Here is a 26,184-nt window from a genome sequence, read left to right on the forward strand (position 1 = left end):
GTTGCTGAGGAACTGGTGTTGGATGATGATGATATAGTTCGGTAACTAAGGCAAACTCTTGAGGAAAAAACACTTTATCCTATGCAATCAACTGGCTGCATCATATTGAGCTGGCCTTGAAGCCTATCTCAAGAGATGTAGCATTATCAACCAGGAGAAAGCGGTAAGCAATTCTGTCACAGAGGACTAGCCACAATAAGGATGTTGGCATACCCAAAGGGTTTATTGTGGTATCCTGACAAAGAGCGTTGTCAGAAAAATGGAGAAGATGCTTCATTGAAGACCACAGCGCCTATCTGGAAGAACCATTTCTTTCATGAGTAAGAGCAAGACAGAAGCAAATGTGGAAAAGCTCACTTTCTCCTTTACCAAAGCATTCAGGGCCAGGGTTGGAGATTTAGCTCAGTGCTAGAGTGCTTGCTTAGTAAGACCAAAGCCCTGGGTTTAGTCCTGGGCTCAGGAAGAGGGAAAACAGTTCAGAGCTTCCTTTACTAATTCAGAGGATAACTGGATTTGGAGTGTCCTCCTGGGGGAGCCAGAAAATGTCTCTGACAGCTCCCTCTCTAGTCACAAGTTTCCTTTGTGGTATCAATATTTACCAATGTACGGGCAAACATATTTAATTGACTGGTGCCTCCTTCCACTACAGATATAAGAAGAGCTCTTGTCAGTCTTCTTTAGTGCTATTGTCAGTGAGTAACTCCAGACACTAGGTGAGTATTGAACACATAGTAGGAGCACAGTAAGTATTTGCTGACTGAAGCAGTTCTTTAAACATTCTGCATAGTTCAGGCATTGCTGATGAAAGAGACTCTTTCATAATGCCCTCAGAGAGCACTGACCCTTGGATGAACCTCTTGCCAGCACATGAAAGTTCTCTACTGTTTCTTAAGACACAAAGTATTGGGACATGAGATTTTTAATGAGTAGCACCCCCAGACATGAGAAGAAGCCATCTACCCCTGACTCTTCCTCCTGTCAACTGCATTTCCTCAGAAAGTCATGCCTCCCAGGAGGATTAAAAACAATGCTTAACTGGATTTCAAAAGTGAACCAGTTGAAGCTGTCTATCGAGTTCTACTGAGAGTTAGAAGGGTCTTCCAAAGGTCATGACCACCACTCGTGATATCGCTGGTCTGGTGATCTTCCACCAGCCATAGAAGTGAGACCAGGACCCTTGGTTTGTGATGACAGACTACCAACTCTATTGACAATGGCAAGCTTCAAACTCAGAGCATGTGATCCGGTGTCACACTGACCTGGGGAACCGCCCGTGCTCTACCTCCCAGCAGTCACGTGATCATGGCTTACTCAAAGCCCCAAGACTCAGCTAACACTCTGGAAAGTGGGGACGATGACTGATCCTATTATCCAAAGCTTATTTATAAACCAAATAAGAAGGGATGCTCAAAGGAGTGTGTGGTAAGTGTTATACACAGCACTTCACTGACATCGTCACTACCCCTACTCTGTGGGGACCAATGCTACCCCAGTGTAACAAATGAGGAAACAGACACGAAAAAGAAATTTATCCAGGGAACTCAAGGAGAGCATTCAATGGTCCAGACACTTTTGTGCCCTTAGCTTTTATACTGTGTAGACTGTTTTTGATGTGGGCCACACCTACATCTCCTTCCAACACCAACTCCTGCCTCTCAAGGTTCCCCCATTCTCATAGAGCTCAATGTGATTCCACTGTGCCTACTCCAGCTCTCTTCACACTATGTGACTTTCCCCTAATTGCAGATCTCTTCCAACCATATAAAAAATCCTTCCTTTCAGATAAGTGATCCCATTCGTCTAGCCAGACTCCAGCCCATAACTAAAAAATTCTCAAATCGTTTATTATTATTATTATTATATTTTCTTTTTAAAGATTTATTTATGATTACATATAAGTACACTGTAGCGGTCTTCAGACACACCAGAAGAGGGCATCAGATCTCATTACAGATGGTTTGTGAGCCACCATGTGTTTGCTAGGATTTGAACTCAGGATCTTTGGAAGAGCAGTCAGTGCTCTTAACCACTGAGCCATCTCTCCAGCCCATTATTATTATTATTATTATTATTATTATTATTAATTATTTGGGGTTTTTTGTTTGTTTGTTTGAGACGGGGTTTTTGTGTGCTGCTCTGGCTGTCCTAAAACTCACTCTATAGACCAGGCTGGCCTCAAACTCAAGAGATCCACCTCTCTCTGCCTTCCGAGTGCTGGGATCAAATAAAGGCATGAGCCGCCACTGCCTGGTCCGCACAGTCATTTTTAATGAAAGAACACAGTTGGCTCTGATACAACCCCACCCTGCTTCATCCCTTTAAATCACTAGAATCCCCTTTACAGCGGCACTTTGCAGATGTTCCTTGAGTCTGTGAGTTACTCAAGACGATGCAAGGATTACCACCGCTAGTTACTCGTGGCTATGCAAGGACCCGTGTCTCCTGTTTGGAAAGACTTTAACATGAAAGGCAATCCTTGTAAAAATTATACCTGGTGCCTTAAGCGCTGCTCCCTGAGCCACGTGGCCTCAGAGTGAGAACCCCTGACACCTGCTGCACTGGCTGGCTTTGTGTGACACAAAACTTGACACAAGCTGGAGTTATCACAGAAAAGGAGCCTCAGTTGTGGAAATGCCCTCATGAGACCCAGCTGTAAGGCATTTTCTCAACTAATGATCAAGGGGGGGAGGACCCAGCCCATTGTGGGTGGTGCCATCTCTGGGCTGGTGGTCTTGGGTTCTATAAGAGAACAAGCTGAGCAAGTCGGGAGAAGCAAGCCAGTAAGTAACATCCCTCCATGGCCTCTGCATCAGCTCCTGCTTCCTGACCTGCTTGACTCCCAGTCCTGACTTCCTTTGGTGATGAACGGCAGCGTAGAAGTGTGAGCTAAAGAAACCCTTTCTTCCACAACTTGCTTCTGGGTCTCGATGTTTGGTGCAGGAATAGAAACCCTAAGACACCTGCTCACCACACAGACCTAAAGGCTGTGTTAAGACCTTGTATGTATCAACTCATCTCATTCCTGCAGCAAATGCGCCATGCTGTCTACGCCATTAACTTCCACATCCCATTTGCTGTGGCCACTTCTGCTCTAATGCAGAAAAAGATGTTCCTCTTCAGTTCTGGAAGATTTTGCTCCTGGCTTACTGGCATTTCCCCCAACACTACAGCTGTCACAATGCTCAGTAATATTCTTCACCACCACAAAGTACTCCAGTTCCCAGGCCTCACAGTTCAACAGTCTTCTCTGCTACAGCTGGTTGTCATCCCAGCCACACATTCTCAAGGAAATAACTGATTTCTTTATCATATTTCACCCCTTCACTTATACAGCTGAACTAGAAATACACACACATATACACACAAGTGCATGCGCACACACAGAGAGACTCACAAACACTCATGCACCCATACACACATGCACACACACATGCACATACACACATAGACATAGACTCATTTACTGATTTCATTTCATGTGATTGACCACTGATGGCTATGGGAAGTCTATGCTTAACCCTGTCTGGCAATGATGGTCTCCCCAAATGCACTCACCTATCACTCTTCCGGAGTTCTGCTTCATCTCCCTTTCTAGTCTCCTTCCACTCTGGCGAACTTGTTCCTTGTTCGTGAGAACAGCAGAACTTTCTCCACTGCACTAACAGCCCACGCTACCTGGCTTTGCCCAGATTCCTCTTATTACTAAAAATGAACTGGCTGTGTCTCGCCTACAATGACTAACACTGACCCCTTGGACTCTATATACTCCTGCCTACTTGAAGAATCAGTTCCATCAACTCCTCCACTTTCTTCAGCAGGAATGAATGTTCCTTTCTCAAAGGCGACTCCATCCTCACTCAAACAGGCTGCCATTCTACTTTAAAAATACACAAACACTAAACATAAGCGATCTCTCATGATTCAGGAAGCCCCCACGATCAGTGGAGTCTTGACATCATTAGGACTGGGGCACATAGGGCTGGAGAGATGGCTCAACAGTTAGGAGCACTGACTGCTCTTCCAGAGGTCCTGAGTTCAATTCCCAGCAACCACATGGTGGCTCACAGCCATCTGTAATGAGATACACTGCCCTCTTCTGGTGTGTCTGAAGACAGCAACAGTGTACTCACATACATAAAATAAATAAATCTTAAAAAAAAAAGTGGGGCACATAGACAGCATTTACCTGCCAGCCCACCTGACAAGACAATTTAGAGCACACAGCACCACCCATGAATGTCCTTACCACAAATGTTCAATCTCTGTATTGCCAGGGCTTCAGATGCAATTCCAGTTATTAGAATATGTCACAGTGGGAGTGGGGCGGGGAAGAGGTGAGGGAATACTTAAAATAGTAAGTAGAGAAGTTTGCAGGGTTCTGTTTACTAATTCAGAAAATAAGGTTTCGATATGACAACTGAACTGGTTTCAACAATAGATAGATGAACCCCAAACATGTTTAAAGATATGTGATATGTGAGATAGACTTTATTTGAACATTAATTTGAACAACACAAAAATCCCTTGAGGAGAAATGGGATTACTTGAATATGGAGTGGATGTTTTTACTTTAAAATGATTCAGGAAAAACAAACAAACACAAACATAACAATAACAAAAAATAACTGGGAAAAAATATTTTCAGATGTATTTGCATTAAGCTACATAAGGAAGATTGACCCATAAACTCTTTTCCTCTTGACCAATGGATAAAATTTGAAGAAACGGTTAAAACAACTGTTTCTGTTTTGCTGACAGAACGAACTACAAAGTCAAACACAACCTTACACAAGCTGCCCCTCGTATTGTTCTAAATAAAGTCAATGTACGTCCCCTCTCCCTCCTCCTCCCAATCTTGTTCCTTCCTTCCAGCCCTGGCTCTATTTCTCTCCTTTGTAGCAAGACTCTCTAGGAACCTGCTCTTGTTAGAGGCATCAGGTGGGCCACACTCGGTCTTCCTTTCATCCGGCCAGCATCAACCCTTAGGCCACGTGTACATCCTCTCTCTTGGCATACATGTTTTACTCAGCTCCCCGACCCATATTCCTCCTGGGGTCCCTCCACCTTACAGGTCAGCCCCTCCTCTGCAGGGTATAGCTGGCTCCTCCTCGCCTCCCCCACCTCTAGGCATGGAAGTGCCTAGGTTGTGTCCATACTCTCTACGGGCTGCATGTATCTTATCTCCCTCTGCCCAGCAGACAGTTTGCACTCAAAACATGTTCACTAAAATCCCTCAAAGGAAGTTCTGGTGAAGAGAGATGGGGGATATCAGAGCAAGCCTGCAGGTGGCCACTGGGGAGTTGGAATCAGCCATAGCGGCTTCCTGATCGTCCCTCTCACCCATTACCTATGGAGGCAGTATATACAGCAGAGAACAAAGATTCTCCCGGAAGCTGGAAAAATGGGGTTTCCTGACTTCTATCTTAATCAGTCTGATCCAAAGAGTCCGTGTTGGGGATGAGCAACTGTATCTAACAAGCTGAACGGACACTTCTGTTGTTGTGTTGGACTCTGGGAATCAATGCCAGGGCCTCCTGCTACTGCCACTGGGCTACACTCCCCTGTCGAATTCTAATGCAGCTGGCCGGTGTATACCAGGTTCTGAGGAGCAGGTAGCTAGAGCAGGGCTAGCCAAAGTGAGATGTGGAGAAAAGCAGGAATCTGAGGAAGGTTTCAAGATCCAGGAAGGAAAAAGCACAAGCACCCAGAGTAAGGAGCTCTTACAATCATTTAACAAAACCATTTTTTTCCCACCTTTTAAAAATGGGGCTAATATTCTGAGGATCTGGTTCCTGAGGAAACACCAGTAGCAGTTGGGAACACACTTCTCCTGTCTGATTCCAATACCCAAGATCGAGTTCCACAAAGTGGAAGCCCGAGTGAGTCAAGATTAAATCTTTTGCCAAAACACTCCTGACAAGTCTCTCTCTTGCTAGCAAGGGCTCTGTGAGAAGCAGCAGGAGACTGGGCAGCCGCTGAGGAATCTGAGAAGCCAGTCAGTTTAGGAAGGCCTAAGCCCTTTACCCTCTGAGTGCAGCAGCCTTTGTAATGTTTACCCAAAGCCACATTGAATAAGGCTAAGCTGAGGAAGGTGAGAACCTGACCAGATGAAAGCTTTGAGGAAAGAGGGGCTTTCTAAAAGGTTCTCTTACCAGAGATCTGATGTCCCCCAGCCAAGGAGACAGTGCTGGGAAGGCTGCTAAAGTCTTCAGACCCAGTCCAACCAAAGCCAGATAATCTAAACAGGTTAAAAAAGAAACCCTAAAAAGAAACCCTCCTGGCTATTTGCTGTCTTCACCCTTGTGCCCTGCAGGCAGATGAGCAAACGTCTGACGGTGCAGGTTCAGATGAAAAGCAGCCCCTTCATGCCCCATTAACTCTCCTTCTGTGCAACACCCACTCCCCAGAGCAGCTGATGCCCCAGTCCCAGCAGGTATCTCCCCCAGTCTTACCACACCAAACACCAATCTGCATTCTGCTCCATCAATCAAAGGGACTGAGCAGGGGAGGGAGGCACAGAAAGAGCCTCTTAAGAAGGCTGAATAAACACCGTGCTCTTAAGCAACACATCTACCTTTTACTCCACTGGGCTTACACCACGCCCCTGTGCTTCAGAAAAATAGAAAACTATGTCTGTCTCCATACCAGGAAAGGGGAGAGTTTCACTTCCTTCTCATCTCTACAGTCCCTGCCACATTTTTTTTTCTTTTAGAGTGCTTTACCGGTTCCTACCAGTTCCCCCACACTTACAGCATTTCTCAGGTAGTGTTTGACAAGGAAAAGAGTCCAAATATCCTAACACCTTCTTTGTTGACATGTATAAGGTCGTCGACAGGGATCTAGAATGTGTTAGCTGTGGATCATCCTTGGGAGAACAAAGAATGTTCCATGAAACTTCTTTCTTTAATTCTCTTTATTACCCCAACACACACACACACACACACACACACACACACACACACACACACACACACACACACCACAATCCTTCCAAGAATATATGTGTCTTCAGTACTTAGTCTGTAATTGTTGCTTCCACTCCCTTATTATTTTCTCTTCTACTGAGAGACCATTTGACCATGTGCCCTGCTTCTGGCCGATGGCTCTGGCTGGGTGTTATTTCCGTAGTCTCTGCTCTAAGTCCTAGAAAATCAGTGCTAGATTTCAAACCTCCAGTTGCTATCCAATCATTTCAAGTTCAGCGGGGGTTTTTGTCATTGTTGGATTGCTTTTATACCTACAAAGAAAATCTAAGTCCTACCATCTAAGAGCATGGCAGTGGGGAGGGGGAGAGTCCCACAGTGTTGTGGACATCTGCCAGTGCTCACAGTTCAACCAATGGAGACTCCAGAATAGGTTCTGAAGGTGGCTAGAAATGCCTCGTACCCAACATTTGCTATGTACCTGGGAGGAAATAAAGAATCCAATCGAATACAATATGCAGGAGGCACTGTGGAAAGAGAAAACTTCTTTGCAAGATATTGCAGTGGGCAGAGCGATGGAAATGGGCTGGGTGGACAATAAACTGAGTGTGTGAGAGACCACATCGTCATAGACTGGCAGGAGGTACAGGAGGGGCCATGCAGTCTTCTGCAAGAAGAGGGTTCCTGGTGGAAGGGAGAACAGATGAGCAAATTTCCTGGGCAGAGAGAAGCCTTTCGTGCTTCCGGAACAACGCCAGGCCTGGAGCAGAGAGCACAAGAAGAGCTGGGACCTGAGAGCTGTCAGGTCAGGTGGGGCTTTCAAGTACTGTGAGAAGAATATGGGCTTCCTTAGATGACTCGTGTGAGAGGCCTCACTGTAGCTACTGTCCCTAGGAGGAGCTTAAGTCTGGGCATCAGTGTGAGATCCTAAGATAGAGGGGAGAGGGGGCAGCCGCTGCTGCTGCTGCTGCTGCTGCTGCTGCTGCTGCTGCTGCTGCTGCTGCTGCTGCTGCCGGTAGAAGACAAGGGTGGGAAAGGAAGAGGAGGAGGAGCTGTAACGTGCGAGCATTTTATGTTACCAAAATCGATCTTATCACCCTGGGAGCCAGGGTACTGATAATCGTTTTCTTTGTGAAGAAAGGAGGTTCAGTGGTTTGTTTTCTGTTTTTTGCTTTTTGTTTTTTTTTTTTTACATCGTCATTTTAAGATGCCTTTCTGTGTTATACGACAGTTCCCTCCAAATTGGAACATCCATTTGGAGAAGGGAGAGGGAGACTCACCAGGTCAACATGTCTGCAGTGCCACCCTCCCCAGCAGTGAGCTGCTACTGAATGGGGAGCCGAGGCCCATGTGAGCTGTCAGTAGGAGCATCTTGAGCTGCCTGTCAGCTGTGCAGAGCTCCAGAGATGCAGCCTCTGTGAGTCATCGCCCATGTTGGGCTTCTCAGTGATGCACGTGAGTAACCCCTCACTCACTCCCCCATTAGCGATCGAGTTAAAAACTCTTTGGTACAGGCGGTGGTGATGCCAGCACTCAGGAGGCAGAAGCAGGTAGATCTCTGAGTTCAAGACCAGCCTGATATACGTAGTGAGTTCCAGGACAGCCAGGGCTACAAAGAAACCCTGTCTCCAAAGCAATCAATCGAGCAAGCAAGCAAACAAACAACCTCATTGGTTCACCTACCTGGCCTCTGAGGCAAGCATTACTCGGGTCTGTCAGGGGCTCTCTTTCTGGAAAGCCTAGATCTGTATGTATTACGTCTCTCCAGAAAAAGTCTCTCATATAACACCACTGTAGCCCAAAGGGAGTAAACCACATTATTCTAACACACAAGCTGGCTGTATTTCTATGCGTGCCTGTCTGCTCTGGCCATTCAGAGGGTTACCAAGCCACTGCAGCTGCTGGACATTCTGTTGCCTTGAATTCTGTCTCCTTAATCATTTTAACTAGCTGTCATCAAATGTTACTCAAAACACTGTTGGTCACTCCTGGATCAAGGAGGAGAGAAGCTCAAGGGAGCTCCTACGTGTGAGTGTGAGTGGAGGGAGTGTGAGGCAGTGAGAAGCTCAGGATTAGCATGAACCTTGAAATGTGTAACCGGCCTTGATAGGAGCCACGGGCCTGTGTTACCTTTGAGAGCCACGTGTCCCTTTTACCAGCACAGAGCCAGCTAGCTCCTTTAGGCAAATAGGAAAGAACTTCATTAGTTCCTGAGGAATGCTGACTTTTTTTTTTAAAAAACTACCAGACCCCCTCCTCCATAGTTCAGGTTGAGCTGGGCTAGACTCAGTTTTGGACCAGTCAGTGGGCCTGCCCCACCCCACATTTTAGGACATGTCCCTTCGGACAGTCAGCGGTGCAGTTACAGGAGGCAGGAGAACGGGCTCCCTACAAGCCCTGTGTGCCACACTGCAAAAGAGGGCCAGTTGGCTGCAAAGTAAAGAAAATAAATGAAGTAAGTCAAATGTTGAGACTTTTCTCTTAAATCCTGGACATGCATGGTGGTAGCACAAACGTAATTCCAGTGCTCAGAAAGAGGCCAAAAGGGAGAGGCCGGCTAAGACTACTCTGAGTTCAATGCTACCCTGTGTGCTACAGACCTAGCCCCTGTCTCAGAATAAGAGTTCTCTCTTAAATCTACGAATGTAAGTTTTTCTATTGCAACTTCCGTTTGTGTCTTTTGGAGAACAGTCACACCTGTTAGTGTTATCTTCAGCGTCATTTCACCCGGAGCCTCCAGATCCAGGAGTCACGTGACGCAAGGGCTATTCCTGTATTCCACTGTATCCTTGCCCATTCGGGCAAAAGGAAGCCAGGGCCAGAATTCCGTGGCCTTGTTATAAATTATTGTTTTATATGTATGTGTGTTCTGACCGCACAGATCTGCGAACCGTGTGCATGCCCAGTGCCTCTGCACACCCTTCCTTACCCGCATGATCGCCCACGATCAGACATGTGGCCTGGGGGAAAGGGAGGCAGGCAGAAATGGGCCCCGGGGCTGATGGAGACCTCAGACATTGATGGGTAAGTTCAGGGAGGCAGGCTTCATTGAGCAGCTGTTTAATTAGGGAGAACATAGGCTACTTAAACGAGGCCTTGGGGGTGGTTTTACATCATAGGCTGGGGCTTAGGAATACCTTATTTCCATGAAGAGTAATCCCAGGTGCTTACTGGGCATGGCCACCAGGCTACTGACCACCTCAAGGGTGGCAGAGGTGGGAAGTTGTAAGGCTTTGTGCACTGAGACATGCAGCCCCAGGGCAGGGAGGAAAAGGTAGAACTGGATTTACAGATACTTGTTTTTGAACCCAGGATCCACTGGAAGAGCCTCTGGAGTCTATGGCCTTTAACCTTGAAGCCTTCTCTCCAGGAGACATTTCTTAAACACCAGCATCACTGAATACAGGTAACCTTACCTCCAGGTCACCAGGGTAAGAACTGTTCTAATGTCTTCCACAGGACCAAGTCAAGCTCACACTGGGCACCATGCACAGAGAAAGGGGGAGAAAACTCAGGGAGGAAAATCTTGCTCTGATCTGTTAATAGCATCCTGGCAGCCCCGTTAACATCCAAAGTTGATTGAAACTGAACTGGTTGGAAACTATAAGCAGTTCTTAAAGCATTACAGTAGGGTGGCCTTCACAGGATGGGATAAGCCCACAGCATCGGCCCAGGTCTCTGGATGACTTGTAATCCATGGATGCTAGTCACCCAGACAGCTGCTTCAAAATCGACCCAGCACAGAGCACGCCTGCCTCACCGCGGGACAGTGAGGTCGGTCTTTCAGTCTGTTTTAAAGGTCAAGACGCTGAACCCAAGGACCTTGAAGGATTTCTACTGGTAAATAGCAGAGCCAACTCCTTGAACCCAGGATTGTCTGAACTCAGAGACGCTCTGTGGTTTCTTTCTTTCTTTTTTTCCTATAACCATTTTATTAACCGTTATTTTTATGTTAACTTTCCGTGAATGTCTTTTGAACTGATTAAATAATTTAAATATTATTTTGTAACGTTTTCTTTAATGGGACCTTTCCTATTTATTCTTTTTAATAATTTGGGAAGTTAGCATGTAAATAAGTGCGTTTGAACGTGACATTTTCTTTCTGGCCCACTTTCTCTCCCTACATATAGTCCTTGTTTCATGCCCCCCTCTCTCCCTGTTCCCCTCCTACTTGCATTGCACACAAGCACACAAGCACAGCTAAACTAGCATCTGTGTATAAGAGAAGAATGAAGTTCGTCAGGGCCAAGCTCATTTCTTCTAACACAGCGATCAGTGATTGTCCCATTTTGCAGCAGTGGCTCAACTCTTTACAGCTGAATAAAGAGCCAGTAGCTGTCTCATTTTCTTTCTCCACTCATCTTGCGGATGGACGTGTAGGTTGGCTTCCTGTCTCAGCCTCAGTGAATACGGCGGACCACACAGGGATGTGTGAGTGCTTCTGCGGCATGATGACTTTGCAGGCCCTGGGTCTCCATCCAGGTGCGGTAGAGCTGAGTAAATACAGGAGCTCTATTTGTAGCGTTTCAGGAACCTCCACACTCATTTCTGTAGTGGTTGCACCAATGCACATCACACCAGCGGTGGAGAAGGGCTCCGTGTCTCCACATCCTTGCCAGCATCATAGCCATTATTGGTCATTTATTCTGAGACTTCTTGTGAGAACTATCTCTCCAACCCGTTAGCTCATTTCTTGGTCGCATAGAGGCGATGCTTAATTTTTTTTTTTTTACTTTAGACACTTCAAAAGCTCAGTCTTTTAAGCCACTCAAAATCTCCAAAATAGCCTGTCTATAAAATCTCGGTCTCTTTAACTATGGACTTCTGTAAAATCAAAACTAAATTAAATACCTTTTTACTCCAGGGCAGAAGAACCAGGGCACAGTCACAGTCTGAACAAAGCAGAACCAAAGTGACAGGAGTAAGTAACTCAGTGTCCATTGCATAAGACTCGGTCATGGCTCCCAAACTTCCCTCAGAAGCTGCAGAAAGCTGCAGAAAGCTTATCTTATCTTCCAGACACTCCCACAGAACACCCCCACTAAGCTCAACAGATTTCCAGCCCAAAGTTTAAATGCCATTAACAATCCTCCCCAAAACACCTGGGCGAGCCTGTCTCAACAATTCCCCCAGGACCCCAGAACTAGTTTCTGTCTTAGTTTCTATTGCTGTGATGAAACACCATAACCAAAGCAGCCTGGGGAGGAAAGGCTTATTGAAGTTTAACTGCCTATCAGTGGGGGAAGTCAGGCCTGGAGCTCAAGGCAGGAACCTGGAGGCAGGAACCGATACAGAGAGGTAATGGATGGAGGGTGTTGATTACAGACTTGCTCCTCTTGGGGTTTTTTTTTTTGTTTTTTGTTTTTTTTTTTTTTTTACTTTTTTATACACCCCAGAACCACCATTCAGGGGTGGCACCACCCACAATGAGCTGGGCCTCCCGCATCAATCACTAATTAAGAAAATGTGCTGCAAACTTGCTTTCAGGCAGGTTTTGCCCACCCCCCACCCCCACCGCCCCGCCACATGCAGAACTTATGGGGCATTTTCCTGCATTAAAATTTCCTCTTCCAAAACAATTCTGGCTTGTGTTGAAATAAAACTGGCGAGTACAGTACACCACCTTAGTTCATATGGAGCTCACACTCTCAGACTAGGACCCAGTGTACCAAGATCTCTGTAACTTCCTTCTATCCAGATATGAAAAGTTACTACCTGTACCCCATGGCTCCCAAGGAAAACAAACAGCTAGTTCATGATTGGATCTTTGCATATGGGGATAAATTTTACTCCACAGATTTAAGTTTGCAGTTATGCCTGACTGCATACAAAGAAGACATTAGACGTTCTGGGACAATACACAGGGCTCTGTTATCTGTCAGCCAGAACAGCTCACCTAAGGCATACATAACACCATCAGGTCATCAGGTGAGACTGACCTGAGGATTCTCAGAGATTTCAAGATTAACTCTCTCAATAATAAGCCTACTGTTCCGACATTCTAGACGTGACGAGGAGGGTGAAGCTGAGGAATGAGCATTTTTAGAAGGCCTTTGCTTGTTTTCAAGGAAATTCAGGAGAATTGTGGGATTCTCCACATTCAGCCTGCAACAGCGACAGAGCCATGACATGAGTCAGACTTGTCCCTGTCCATGAGTCAGCAGCACATGGAAACCTGGTGCTGACCCATTAACTGACGAGATCAAGGCCAAGACAGAAAGCAGGGAGCCCTCGACAAGGCCCAAGCTGGGGGATTTGTGATAAATGTCATTGGAACCCACACCCTAGACACAGACAGCACTAGATTCGGATTCCTGACTTATAACCTGTCTCTGGGGCATCTTAAGCAAGTAACTGGACTTGCTTCCGGGACTTATTTTCCCTGCTGTAAAATGTGTGCACTTGGGCTCCCAAAAAGAAGGCAGCAGTGGCAGGAGCCGAGAGCCCAGGTCAACTGCTCTGGACACAGAAGTCTTCTCTTCTGAGATGTGATGGTACTTTCTGGGAGTGCCCTGTGTCAATATTTGTCTTTGACTTAACCGGGATCTAAACAAAATCAATATTTGCACCCCTTTAAATTTTTCCTGTTTCAAACACCACCCCATGGCAAAGAGAATAAGAATGCAGGGTGGCAGGGGGATGGCACTGAAACCAACAGAAAGGTGAACTCTAGAATAACCACAAAACAGTGCATGCATAGGGTGGGTTCACTGGTTAGTCAAATCACTCTATTCCTCATTCTCCTTGGTAGCCACAACCCTCTGTGTCTGCTTCAAGAGAAATAAACGGTTTATGATTGCTATCTCAGAGTTAAAAGTCACGACACATGCCTGTGCTCCAGGGTACTCAAAAAGTTGGGGTAGGAGGTTCACTGAAGCCCAGGAATTCAAGGCAAGCCTGCAACACATCGAGAACCATGTCTTATGCCCGTTATTCCAACTTTAGGAAGCTGGGTAAGAAGAGAACCATGAGTTTAAAGCCAGCCTTGGCTTATGTAGTAACTCTCTCTCTCACACACTCTCTCTCTCTCTCTCTCTCTCTCTCTCTCTCTCTCTCTCTCTCTCCTGCTCTCTCGCTCTCTTTTTCTCAAACATGCATACACAAAGCCAAAAGCGTGATAATTCTCCATACAGAGTTGTGGTAAAACACAGAGAGAGCAAGACACCAGAGTTTATCAGACAGACAAGGGAAATCTGTGTTTCCTCCAAGTCACTGCTATTACTCTATTCTCTCTGTGCTGCCACAGAAAAAGCGTAGACAACACTCTGTCTGGTTTCAAAGGGGTCTGTCTACCCAGGAGACACAGCTGGGGGAGGAGAGCTCCTTCCCTAGCTCTGGAGACTTCTTCCATTAATACACTCATGAACTGTAAACTGGGGTGGAGTCATTTCTTCCATAACCATGAGAGTGTGGCCTCTTTCTCGCTGTTTCTGCATCCACGTCCTACTGCACAGAACAGGAGGGCACCAACCACTCAGGACAGGAAAAGACAGGCTACCCAACTCCTTACGGCAGAACCTAACTCACCCTGGATTTTTCCTGAGCTTAGGAACCAGGTCAGCCATACCTTCACATCCCCCACACTTCCTTCAAGCTCCTGTCCAGGAACATACCCAGAAAAGAAACCGGGTGTCACTGAACTGATCTGGAGAGAAAGCAAATGGCCTGAGGCCTGCCACTCAGCCCAGACTCCAGGAGAACGCATGGGCAGTGTTGTTAATGTTTGTGGGCTCCACCACTCACCTGATGTCAGGATCATCTCAAGGATGCCGTGGTCCACACCAAGAAGTCTCCTGGTTTGTAAGCAGTTACGTAGAGTCACCGCGGCCCCATTTTGTATTTTCAGAGTTCCCAGCCTACAGATGTGTGCCTGTGTGCCTATAATGGAAATACACCCCCCTTTTACGAAGCACCGAACCTGAACACAAACCACGAGTGAGGCCGGAGGAAACTCACTGACTGAAGTAGGGACTTCGGTTTGGCTGAGTCGCCCTGCAGTGACTGTGTTCCAGAGCTGGACCCGGCTTAGTAAATAAGGCAAAACACTGTCAAGCAAACCCACCCGAAATCCCTCACAGCACTCCACACCAGTTACGATGAGAAGTGTGCCACTAACCATAAGACCCGTCAGCGATCAGAATTAGCTCCCAGACTAATTAGTCTAATTGTCCAAGATGGATTTAGTTAGTTGCTGCCTCGAGGCCCAGTAGGGAATGAGAGTTGTGGCCTGCTAGGTGGTGAGGACGGACTGAGAGGGGAAGAGATGTCCAGCAGGGATTCCTGTAGGAGCCTCCTCTGCAAAAGGGAACCCAGGGCTTGGGCAACCATGGTATGAGACAGCACTGCTCATCCTGGGACTCAGACTACAAGGACAAAAAAGCTACCACCTCCATTCTGCCCACTGACCACTAGGCTTGTTCCCTACAGAATGCTCTTATAGAGAAAACTGCACAAAATGCACGGGTGGTAAGTACCAGGGCCAGGATTTGAACCTGGGCTGCATGTGTCAGTATTTGCCTCTCTTCTCTAAAGTGAAGATTGGGGTGGGAACAGTAACTCCATGGACTTTCACTTTTCTCCCCTGATTCAATGGCAAGCTAGGGCCAAGCATCATTAGGAATTAAAGAAATGCATATTAAGATATGATGTATGGGCAAGATATAAGTTATGTGAGTATTTGTAATCTATTGTTACACAATGATCTAATATTCACACACGATTGAAGTTCTATATGCCAAATATACCATGTGTTCTTGAATGAAAAAAAAAAAAGATATGATGTATGTAGGTTAATGTCTATATGCAGGTGAGGGCTGGCACAAATTAGGGCACGGCCAGGATTGGACAGTAAAAAAATAAGGTAGGGACAAAGCTTTTGTAAGACTGGACAGAAGAAGGAAGGAGAAACAAGATGGAGACGGAGAAGGACACCTCAGATCCAGGTGGTCTTGAATTGCCAAGGTAGTCATGTATACTTCTTAAGGGAAGGATTTCTGTAGGCAAATTTATCTTATCTAGGTGGACAGTTTATAACCTTATCCATTGGTTGTGAGTCTATTGTGTGGATGTATTGCGGCTTGAGAATTTAACATATAAATCTGATTGATAATACAGTTTATTGAGTCATGATATCACTGGGTTATTGGGAGTGTGAGCGGAGTCCGTGGCAGGGAGCCGTGATAGGCCAGCCCATGCTGAACTTCTAGAGCCCTGATTTTACCGGGTAGCTGGAACTGGAGAGCTCCAGGTTAGCAGAGAGCAGATACTAAAGAGAGATAAATTATGGTTAGTTCCATTTGGCCCCACGGGAGCCGGAACTAACACTAGAGACCAGAGTGGCAAGGTGCCATGCTGGAACGGCCCTCAGACTGCCTGGGTCAGAGAATACCTCGGGGGCAGCGTGGAGCTGCTGAGATAAATTAGCACTAGTTCCTATGGCTTGATAGAGCCAGAACTAGCCAGAGCGCAACCGCCCGAGGCAGGGAAAGCCTGGGAGAGAAGTACACTTGGGAACTGGTCACGCCGCTTTTTTACTGCAACAGGTGTACTCTGCCCACCGCTTGTGTGTGTCTTAAAACCATGCTAGGTCTCCGGCAAATAGCAAGCAACTCTGAAAGGCGACTTTGCAAAGTACATCCAAGCATTTCAAATATCCACCGTTACACTTACTGACCAGGCTTCTAATGACGTGTGACAACGACGGGTAAGGCTGACTGTGGTGTCAGGCTGCCTAAATCCTGACTCTGACTCTAATGGTAATAATTATACTTCCCAGAGCTTTTATTTTTTTTCTTTTGAAGATTAAATGAGTTACTACCTAACAGCCATAAAAGACCTGAAAAAGTACCACACATAAGTATCCTCAGAGTCTCACAGGTTGCCACAGTTCATGCCATAGAAGAGGGAGCCCTGTCAGGGAAAGGGGGCAAGAGCTTGCAAGGAGTCCATGTTCACTTCCTCTAACTCCCTGAAAGTGAAAGCCATTTTTGTTATGAAAAAAATCTCAAACCGAGTGTCTGTGTGGCTCTTCTGGAAAACCCCATGGCAGAGGGGAGGAAAATAATTCTGTAAAGTGGCTCAAGAGACCTGTGCTCTGGGACGGTCCTGCTTTAGGTATGAGTCCTTTACTCTAAAACATGGCACACAGACAACATACTCTACAGACACACAGGCGGCAATGACCTTCATAAAAGTCCAGTGGAACGGGGTCATTTCTCCAGTTACCCTACAGCCCTAAACAGAAAGTCTAAGTCTTCAAGCTATCCCATAGGGCCTAGCAACTTTTGTGTCCTCCAGAAGGTCACACTGGCTGGCCGCCCTCACTTTCCAGCCATCCCGAACAGAGGTAAGCCCTCCCCATTCCCGCACTATTGATCTCAAACGTTTGTTTTCTCACCATGCTGCCACGTGTCTCCCTTCCAGGCAGGACACTCCTCAGACTTTCACATAGAAAGTGACCGTCCTGTCCTGATCTGGCTACTGCCCTCTGTACACAAGCCAGGATCGATTGACAGTAGGTGTCCATCGCCTATGCCATGTGTTTTAGTGTCTGAACCTACAGTGTGTTTTCCAAAACAGGAGTCATTTTACTGAGGTCAAGCTGGAAGCCACAACCACACTATCCTGACAGCACCCAGTCTCAAAATCAAAGCAAGAGTATAATGATCAGTTATATTAAAATAAAAGGGACCATGTGGTTAAATATCAAACTTCGCTACATATAAGGGCAACCAAGATTTTATGAAATGTTGTCTGTAACAGATAATGAAAAAAAATGGCTATAAATGGACGCTACATAGAAAAGTCCCACAAACCAGAGTCAATGCATAGACATTCTTGCTTACAGTCCTCTCTATTTCTGAATCTTTTAGATTATGTTGAAACAGATCTCATGTGCTCTTCCACTCACAAATAGTCCACTGTGTATGTCTTTAAAAACAAAAGCTTCTTCCAGGTGTAGTGGCGCACCCCTTCATCCTCAGCACAGAAGCAGGCAGTCTCTGAGAGTTCGAGGCCAGCCTGGCCTGCAGAGTGGGTTCCAGGGCTGCACAGAGAAACCATGTCTTGAAAAACAACAACAGCCAAAAAGCATCTTTAGAAAAGCAACCACGTTGCTTATTGTTTGTGGAAGTAAAAGTATAAAAAAAAAAATGTAAGGGTCACAAGCTCAAAGAGAGGGATGCTGGTTTATCTACAGCCATGTTCAGGCTGGGGACTCCCTGCACAATACTAAGGGAAGGAAGAAGAGAAGAGAGGTAGAAAGTCGTAAGGGAGGAGAAAAACCAATCCTCTCTCTTAGCTTTGAACTGTCTTGAAAATACTGTTGGTGAACTTTGTAGAAGCGGAGAATACAGCAAACACCAGCTCGCGTTTCTTGTCCTCAACCAGGGTTTCTGTATTTGTCAGCTGACACCTGGGGCGCTACACTTAACACAGCTTACAGCACTGTTCAAATAAAAGCTTTTGTCCCTGCCTGAGTCAAGAACATGTCTTATGGGCCAACAGTATTCTGGTTTCCCTCCCTTCTTTAGGGCTTAACATAGAACACCTCAGCCTGCTTTCTCCCCACTGCCTTGTACTCTCCCTCCAGCATTGTCTATGAAGGCCCAAGCAGGAGAGTCTCCACCAGGATGAGTCCCTCGGAGAAGTGTTCCAGTAACAGTCATAAAAGGCCATCTTCATGGAGAGTGACTTCGGGGCGGGAGGAGGGCCTCTCTCAGGAAATGTTCTTAGGACTCGTAGATCACACCCTTAGAGCAGTGACCCTCACCCTTCCTGACACTTTGACCCTTTAATACAGTTCCTCATGTGGTAACCCCCAAATCACAAAAACAATTTCGTTGCTACTTCCTAACTGTAATGTTGCTACTCTTATGAATCGTAATGTAACGTAAACAGCTGTGTTTTCCCAGGGTCTTTAGGTGACCCCTGTTGAAAGGGATGAGGACCACTGCCTTAAGGTCATTTCTCTGAGTGAAAGTAGCTCCTCTTGTCCCCCGAGAGCCCTCATGAGGACCAAAGGAAACAAATGTCTTGGCAGTGATTAAACAGTGCACAGGTATAAAGGGAGCTTCAAAAATTACTCAGAATTGCATCCTGCAAAGCTGTTCCTACACTTCACTGGTATCCAGGAGGCTAACACTCGTCCTTCTAAAACCAAGGCAGGGTGGGCAGGGTAGGGAGCTGGGAGAGAGACTTCATGAGGGGGGAATGGGAGGGGGCAGCAATCTGGATGTAAAGTGAATAAACAAACAATTTTTAAAATTACAAAAAAAAAAATAAAACGAAAAACGCAAAGTGTAAGAAGTTCGTAGATACTTGGCAAATATGTTTTGGACTCGATTTTCAGTTGAGAAAGACCAGATGCCAGGTATAATTATTGAGTCTCAGTTTGCAGAAGCATTTGACGAAAGTGGGCACAGTCGTCCTGAAAACTTCGGACATCGCTGGGAGTCATTTTACCAAAGGCTTAAAGCAATGGAAATAAATTTATGTTCATGATTTTGAAGACTTGATTTTTAAAACAATTTGTGCGCCCCCCCATGATTATGAGGGTCAGTTTTATGTCAGCTTTACGACTCCACGTGTACTCAGACATCCATTCAAACATGACTCTGGATCTGTCTGTTTACAGGAGATTACTGTTTTGTACTGAGTCTGAGCACAGTGAACTGCCCTTCCTGCCGGGAGGGCCTCACACAGTCAAAGGCTTATATACAGCAGAAAGGCTGACCTGCTCACAAGCCAAAAGCAATTCCTCCTGCCTGGACCTGAGCCACTGAAGGCTTTTCTTGCCCAAAACGTCATCTCTTCCTGGGTTTTGATGCCTTCTGGCATTTGGTCGAGAGACTCTGTCATCGCATCCCCAGTCCTTAGACCTAACGCAGACCATAACTTCATCTTTGGCTGTCTTGTGTCCCCAGCCTGCCAACTGCAGATCTGGAGACATTTCAACCCTCTCAAAAGCATAGACCAATTCCTGGGGGATTGGGTGGAAGATCTTTGATTCTGTTTCTAGCTTAATACTTTGACCGATAGCTTCAATCAAAAATCCCAGCCACTATTTTGTGAAAATCAACAGCGAGCTAATTCTAAACTAAGAAAAAATACATTAAAATACAAAGTGGTAATCTTAAGGGAAGAGTGTGAGAGGGCTTTACCAGACTTCTCATGAAACTACGACAATCGAAACACAAAAAGGAACAGAGAAATAGACCCATGAACATCACACGTTCATTCATATAATTTCTTAGAATGGTGCCAATGGAGAAGAAGAAAAGACTTAATAAATAGTCCTGGGGTCTAGGTAGCTACACAGAAACAGAGAAAATCCCTCACCACTCTATCCAGAACATAAACTTGAGGTGGATCCTGAGTTAGTTACTTTTCTCTGAGACCAAATACCCAATGGAAACAAGAAAGAAGGATTTACTTTCGCTCAGGCTTTCAAACAGTTTGATCCATGATCACACGGCCCCATGTGCTTGGTCAGAAAATCCTGAGGGCAGAGCATGAGGCAGGGGCTGCTCTTCATGTCGCACAAGCAGAAAATAGATAGAAGGGGCAAACGAGTAGGAGGCAGGGCAAGAAATAGCCCCAAAGATATAACCATAAAAATGTATTTCCTCCAACTAGGCCGAACCTCTACCTTCCACCACCTCCCTACACTACCATCATTTATGAACCCCGCAAGGGATGACCTCAGTCATATCAGAGCTGTCAGGACCTGTCTCTAGGACATGAACACATGCCTCACCCTTAGGTGTTTCTTCATCTAACCAAACCATCGAGATTGACAATCACATTCTTGTGTTACCTAGGACTGCATTCAAGAAGGGAGAGAAAGGCCTGTTTCTCATCTACAGAGCATGAAGGTTGAAGAAGAAAACAGTCGCACCTTTTCTTAAAGTGCCCAGAGTCAGCTTTTAGACACAAAACAGAAGCAGACACACCCAGAGCTTTCTTTGCCCACAATCTCAAGCAGGGGGCATTGGCATGGAAAGGTTGTTGCAATAGTCACCAAGGGCGGGAAGCTGTGTAGGTTTGTGAATGTGTTGGAGTAAGGGATTAGCCAGTGTTTCATGAAGAACAAGGGCGTTTGGGCGAAAGAGAAAGTCCTTGGCATTTCCCAGCATAATCGCTGTGCTCGACTTTCCACAGCGTAAGGGGATGATGCCTCTGACCTAGCCCTGGCCTCGCTTTGCAGATTCAACTGTCATGATTGCCCACCTCCTAATGGATATTCAATATCTCAAACAGATAATGGCAAGTTCATCCCTGCAGCCCAGCGAACACCCATGGCTAAGCACCTAGCTCACACATTACAGCATCCTCAAGCGTCTCTGCTCCTAGAGGAGAGGAGCAAAGAGAAAGAAAAATACAGCTGCAAGGTGGCCTGCATTTGGAGGGACTAGAAGAGAGTCCAGATGATCCTGGGAATGCTCCTGGGGGCACACAGCCTGACCCAGATGTGGAGAGCTGGGTACATGGGAAAGGGGAGCAGATAAGCCTCTTCCGTCATTTTTCTGTGCTTCCTCTGGAAAACGGCATTTCCCTTCTTTTGTAAACATCTTTGATAAGTGCTGCTGGACCAAACGCATGACGTTTCTTTGAAAGCTGCCTGTGAGGAAAGTCACCAGACAAAGGAACTGACCAAGGAGGATGCTTTTTCTATGTATCCCTGCAAAGGTATCTCCATAGGACTTTATTTAAAAAAAAAATCTTGACTTGCCACCCGACTTGATTTGTGGTGGCCTCTGCACCTACAACATGGGCTCAAAAAGAGTTCACAGCACCAAATACAGTCAAAATGAATAGGACCGCGGCCTAGACTGTGCACAGGGAGAACGCACCACGCTGTTTATAAAGAACTGAGAATGGGTGTCCTTTTGTTGCTGTGTTCAGTGAGGGCCCTTGGCATGCAGGACGCAGCGCTAAATACTCTGAATATGGTTCCTCACTCATACACCTCTGTGAGGGCAAGCACTACAATCCCACTTACAGCCTCCTGTCAAAAGTCAGCCCCAAGAGAGCACGGGATGAGAGGCGAAGCCTTACCTGCACTGTTCTTAGGACTTTCCTGTGTGAGCAGTGCAACCCTTACAGCAATGCTACACACAGAGACAGTGCTGTGGTCTATCTTACTCTTTTCTTTTTGAGACACAACCTTGCCATGCATTCCAGGCTGACCTCAAACTTGCAGCCTCAGCATCCGAGTTCTGGAATTACAGGCGTGAGCTACCACACCCGCTCTTGGGTCTATTTAGAGGGGAGGAAAATGAGATTAAAAGACAGGATAAATAACCAATCCAAAGATCCATCTGTGCCTCTGAAGCCCGTGTCAGAACCATATGCAACATAAGCAGACAGACAGCCCCACCCCCCTCCCCCAAAGCTTGTGTAGAATTTGGGATGAAGTCCTGCCCTCTTTCTGTGCAGCTGTGGAAGGCTGAGGCTTTACTTAGGGTCACACCATTGCCAGTCGGATGACCCTGTGGTCAGTTTGCAAGGTGAGGCTATTTAATCAGGTTTCTGGAGAAAGGGGCATCCCCCAGCTAACTATGGTCTCAGCTCTCAGTGGTTAAGTTATTCTGGTCATGCTAAAAAGGAACGTGGGGAAGGACCCACAAATGCAAGACACGTGTCCTTCAGCTAAATTGGGCAAAACATGGCATGAAGTCTTCATACCCAATGCTAGTAAAGCCTGGGTGTCACACAGAGGTAGGAATCATAAGTAGTGCCCAGCTAACTTCCAAAAACCTGAGCGCTCTCTGGGTGCTAACCCCAAAGACTTAGTGCTTATTATAATATACAGTTCAAAGGTTGGATGACGGCGAATGAGCGGTAGCATACTATAGCAACAAATTTGATGTCAAATATCAAAGCAACCTAAATATTTATCCACAGAAATAAGCGAATTATGATACAGAATTCTAGATCATCCTAGGAAACTGCTAGTCTATCACCAACACTACCTAGCTGGAAAATGTTTATAACAAGCAAACAAACAAAAAAACCAACATGAACTTCTCATCAACACTAACAGTATAATGTCATCCCACGCAGTCCTCTCAGTGGTCCATGGTTGCAGGAGAATGCTGTAAGCCACACTGCCTCAGGATGCCGAGATTCCAAAGCCTACCTTTGCTCACAACTGAGCACCGTCATGCTTAGGAACCAAAGCAGAAACGTGGTGGGTGTCCACAGAACCAGCATGTGCTCCCCTGATCTGCCTCCCCACAAAACTGCTGTGGTCTTCCACGAAAGGACTGTGTGGGCCTCTTCTAGAAGAGCCACAGTCATAACTCAGGGGCAGCCATCGGAATTCAGCACCAACAACACCCTGGCCTGGCATGGCTAAGCTATTTCAACCTTGAACATCACCTAATTTCCAAAACGAAAGTTGTTCTAAGGGCCCAGGTCTCTTAGCAAGGGTCAGGTGCTAGTCAAAGGCCTCCTTTACTGTTGTCACATGCCCTTGAAGGCAATGACTCCTCTTGCTTCATCCAATGTCTCACTCTTAACAGGTTGAAGGGCAGCTGGGTAACTGGCTACGCCGGCTTGGCCAATGGGCTTCTTCTCTGCTAAGTACGACAGTATCACCAACAACTCGGCCCCTCAGAGGTGATGTAACAACACCACAGCCTCTGCTCACCCCACCTGTTCCATCCTCCCCAGTCTTCCCTCTGCAGAGAAGGGAGCGGAAGGCAGCCCTTGGCCGGTCTAACTCCAGCACTTCTCAGCCTCACTCGTGACTGACATCGACTGGCCTTACCTTATGAGGCTTCATTTCCTGAGCTACTAGATAATTAATTCAGCTCTGTGCATGGTGTTGAGGGACGTAAAACCATGTGTGCAAAATGCTAAGAACTTGCAATGCTGTCGTCCCTGGCCACACGTGGCTATTCAAACTGAGCTGTGCTAACAGGAACCAGAATTCTCACCAGAATTCCAAGACGTCACATGGAAAGAAGGACCTGAAATACCTGGCTAGTGACAAGGCTACCGTAAACATAAGCACAACCAACATCGGTGACTTGCTGCCGCCATTGGGAGAGCACAGGCTTGGGAAAGAGTGACAGCTTCAGAGTTCTTAGTTCCTTCTCTATTCCTGCCCCCAACCCCCACCCCGGCTCACTGTCCTCAAGAGCCGCTCAGCATTTTAGCACATGTAAAGTCCTTAGTCACCACTGCAGTGTCGGGCAAGGGGTTCTCCTTTCCAGATCCAGTGTGTCACCAAGAGACGCATGATGGGGGCTGGGGATTTAGCTCAGTGGTAGAGCGCTTACCTAGGAAGCGCAAGGCCCTGGGTTCGGTCCCCAGCTCCGAAAAAAAGAACCAAAAAAAAAAAAAAAAGAGAGACGCATGATGGAGAGAGAATGTTAAGGAATCTAGACCCACACAAGGGTCTCCAGCTCTCTACCGTGGGTGCTGACCATCAACCTAGTCTTCATTTTTGAGGCACAGCTCTGTCATTTACATAACGAAGAGTCACGAGACCTTATTCTGTTGATGACAAACTGCACACGTGGTGCTTCCTGGCAAATTGCAAACGACTCTAGACGGGATTAAAAGGCGTCATTGAAACGGCCAAACTACTTTCTATGTTTTGGGTTTCTAAAAACAAATATCCCCCAGGGATATATCACCTCCTTCCCACCCACTCTTCCCCCACTATACAGCCCAGGCTACAAGCAGGAAGTGGGTTAAAACACCATGCAGCTCTGGAGGTGGCAGGCCTGAAGGAGCTCCTGGAGAAATAGTCTCGCAACAAAACTGCACTATTGGTAGATAGGAATTGATTGGCAGGGTCAGTGCAGACGACTGAGGAGTGGAGGGCACTAGCGAAGACAACAGGAGGATTCTAGACCACACTCTTTGACAAAGGAAAGGATGAAAAGGTCCTAGCAAGCAATCCGTGGCATTGGCCAGTGTGGGGGAGGCAGCGGCTGCTCAGTATGTAGTGTATGGTTAGGTCCGGCCTCAGATGGGGAAGCAATAGCTCCTTTGCCTATGCTGCTCCAGGTTCCTCCAGCTCCCCTCACAGTCCACTCAAGGACTCGTGCGGTAAACTCTTGTGGGTGTGGAGTACCCCACATGTTCGAGCCTCAACTGTTTTCACAGAGGAACTGGAGTAGGTAGGAGCTCCTGCCTCAAAACATCCTGTTCCTGCCAGGTGTGGAGCCACCTGTAACCCTGTCCCTCTGGCTTCTTAACTGCTGGGGCAGCAAGTTTATCTCAAAGCCAGCCTGGGCTGCATAGCAAAACCCTGTTTCAAAAAAAAAAAAAAACTAAAGTAAAAATAGGTAGAGGAAGAGGGGGGGCAGCTACACTAGACCTCCAGAATTACAGTCAAAGTTAGTGGTGAGGACAATCATACACGCCCACATAGAAACGTGCATATGAGAACAGACATGGAGACCGGCCCAAGTAGCGGGCATGCTCTGATGACGCAGCACTGCCTACCCACATGGGAGCAGAGACTTAGTAACTATCATTATGCCCTCATTATTATCAGAGCATTACCATCACAGTAAGGAGCAGTTACACAAAGGATTGTGCCAGGCAATTTACTAGAGACCTGCAGGCAAACAGTTCTACCTCTGAGGAAACTGAAGCTCCCAGACTGACAGCGAATGCTATTCTCAAAGGCCACACTCAGAAAGTGACACAACAGAGTTTCCTCAGCATAGTATGAAGAGGAAAAGGAGCCTTTAGGTAGTCACTTCATTGGACACCCTGTTTTCTAAAAGAGTACCACACACACCACACACACATCACACACCCACACATACACACATAAACCACACACACATATCCACATACATACATACACACATATACACATATACACCACACACACACATACCACCACACATACCATACATACACCACACACACTACACACATACACACATCATACCACACCCCACACAACACACATACACCCCACACACACACACGTACAACCACACATACCATACATACACCATACACACCACATACACTACACACACTACACACATACACACATCATACCACACCCCACACAACACACACATACACCACACACACACCCATCACACATACCACACACAAACACACCACATATCACACACAAACATACTGCACACCATACACCACACACACACCACACACAAACATATCACATATCACACACAAACATACTGCACACCATACACCACACACACACACACACACACACACACACACACACACACACACACACACACACACACAC

General features: G+C 46.5%; 1 protein-coding gene across 9 annotated transcripts in view; it reads right to left on the minus strand.

Moving 5' to 3' along the window:
- St6gal1 (ST6 beta-galactoside alpha-2,6-sialyltransferase 1) overlaps window positions 1-26,184 on the minus strand; it is a 126,631-nt gene that overhangs the window by 44,269 nt on the left and 56,178 nt on the right. Inside the window, exon 1 of one of the 9 annotated variants that reach the window (XM_063270297.1) lies at window positions 6,453-6,888. The exons of 7 other annotated variants lie outside the window; for them this stretch is intronic. The gene's annotated coding sequence lies outside the window, so the exon portion shown is untranslated. Of the gene's footprint in view, window positions 1-6,452; window positions 6,889-26,184 lie in introns of those variants that run through there. One more of the 9 variants, XM_039087997.2, reaches the window with a different exon arrangement.

Source organism: Rattus norvegicus, chromosome 11 (genome assembly GCF_036323735.1).
Source record: "Rattus norvegicus strain BN/NHsdMcwi chromosome 11, GRCr8, whole genome shotgun sequence".
NCBI lineage: Eukaryota > Metazoa > Chordata > Mammalia > Rodentia > Muridae > Rattus > Rattus norvegicus.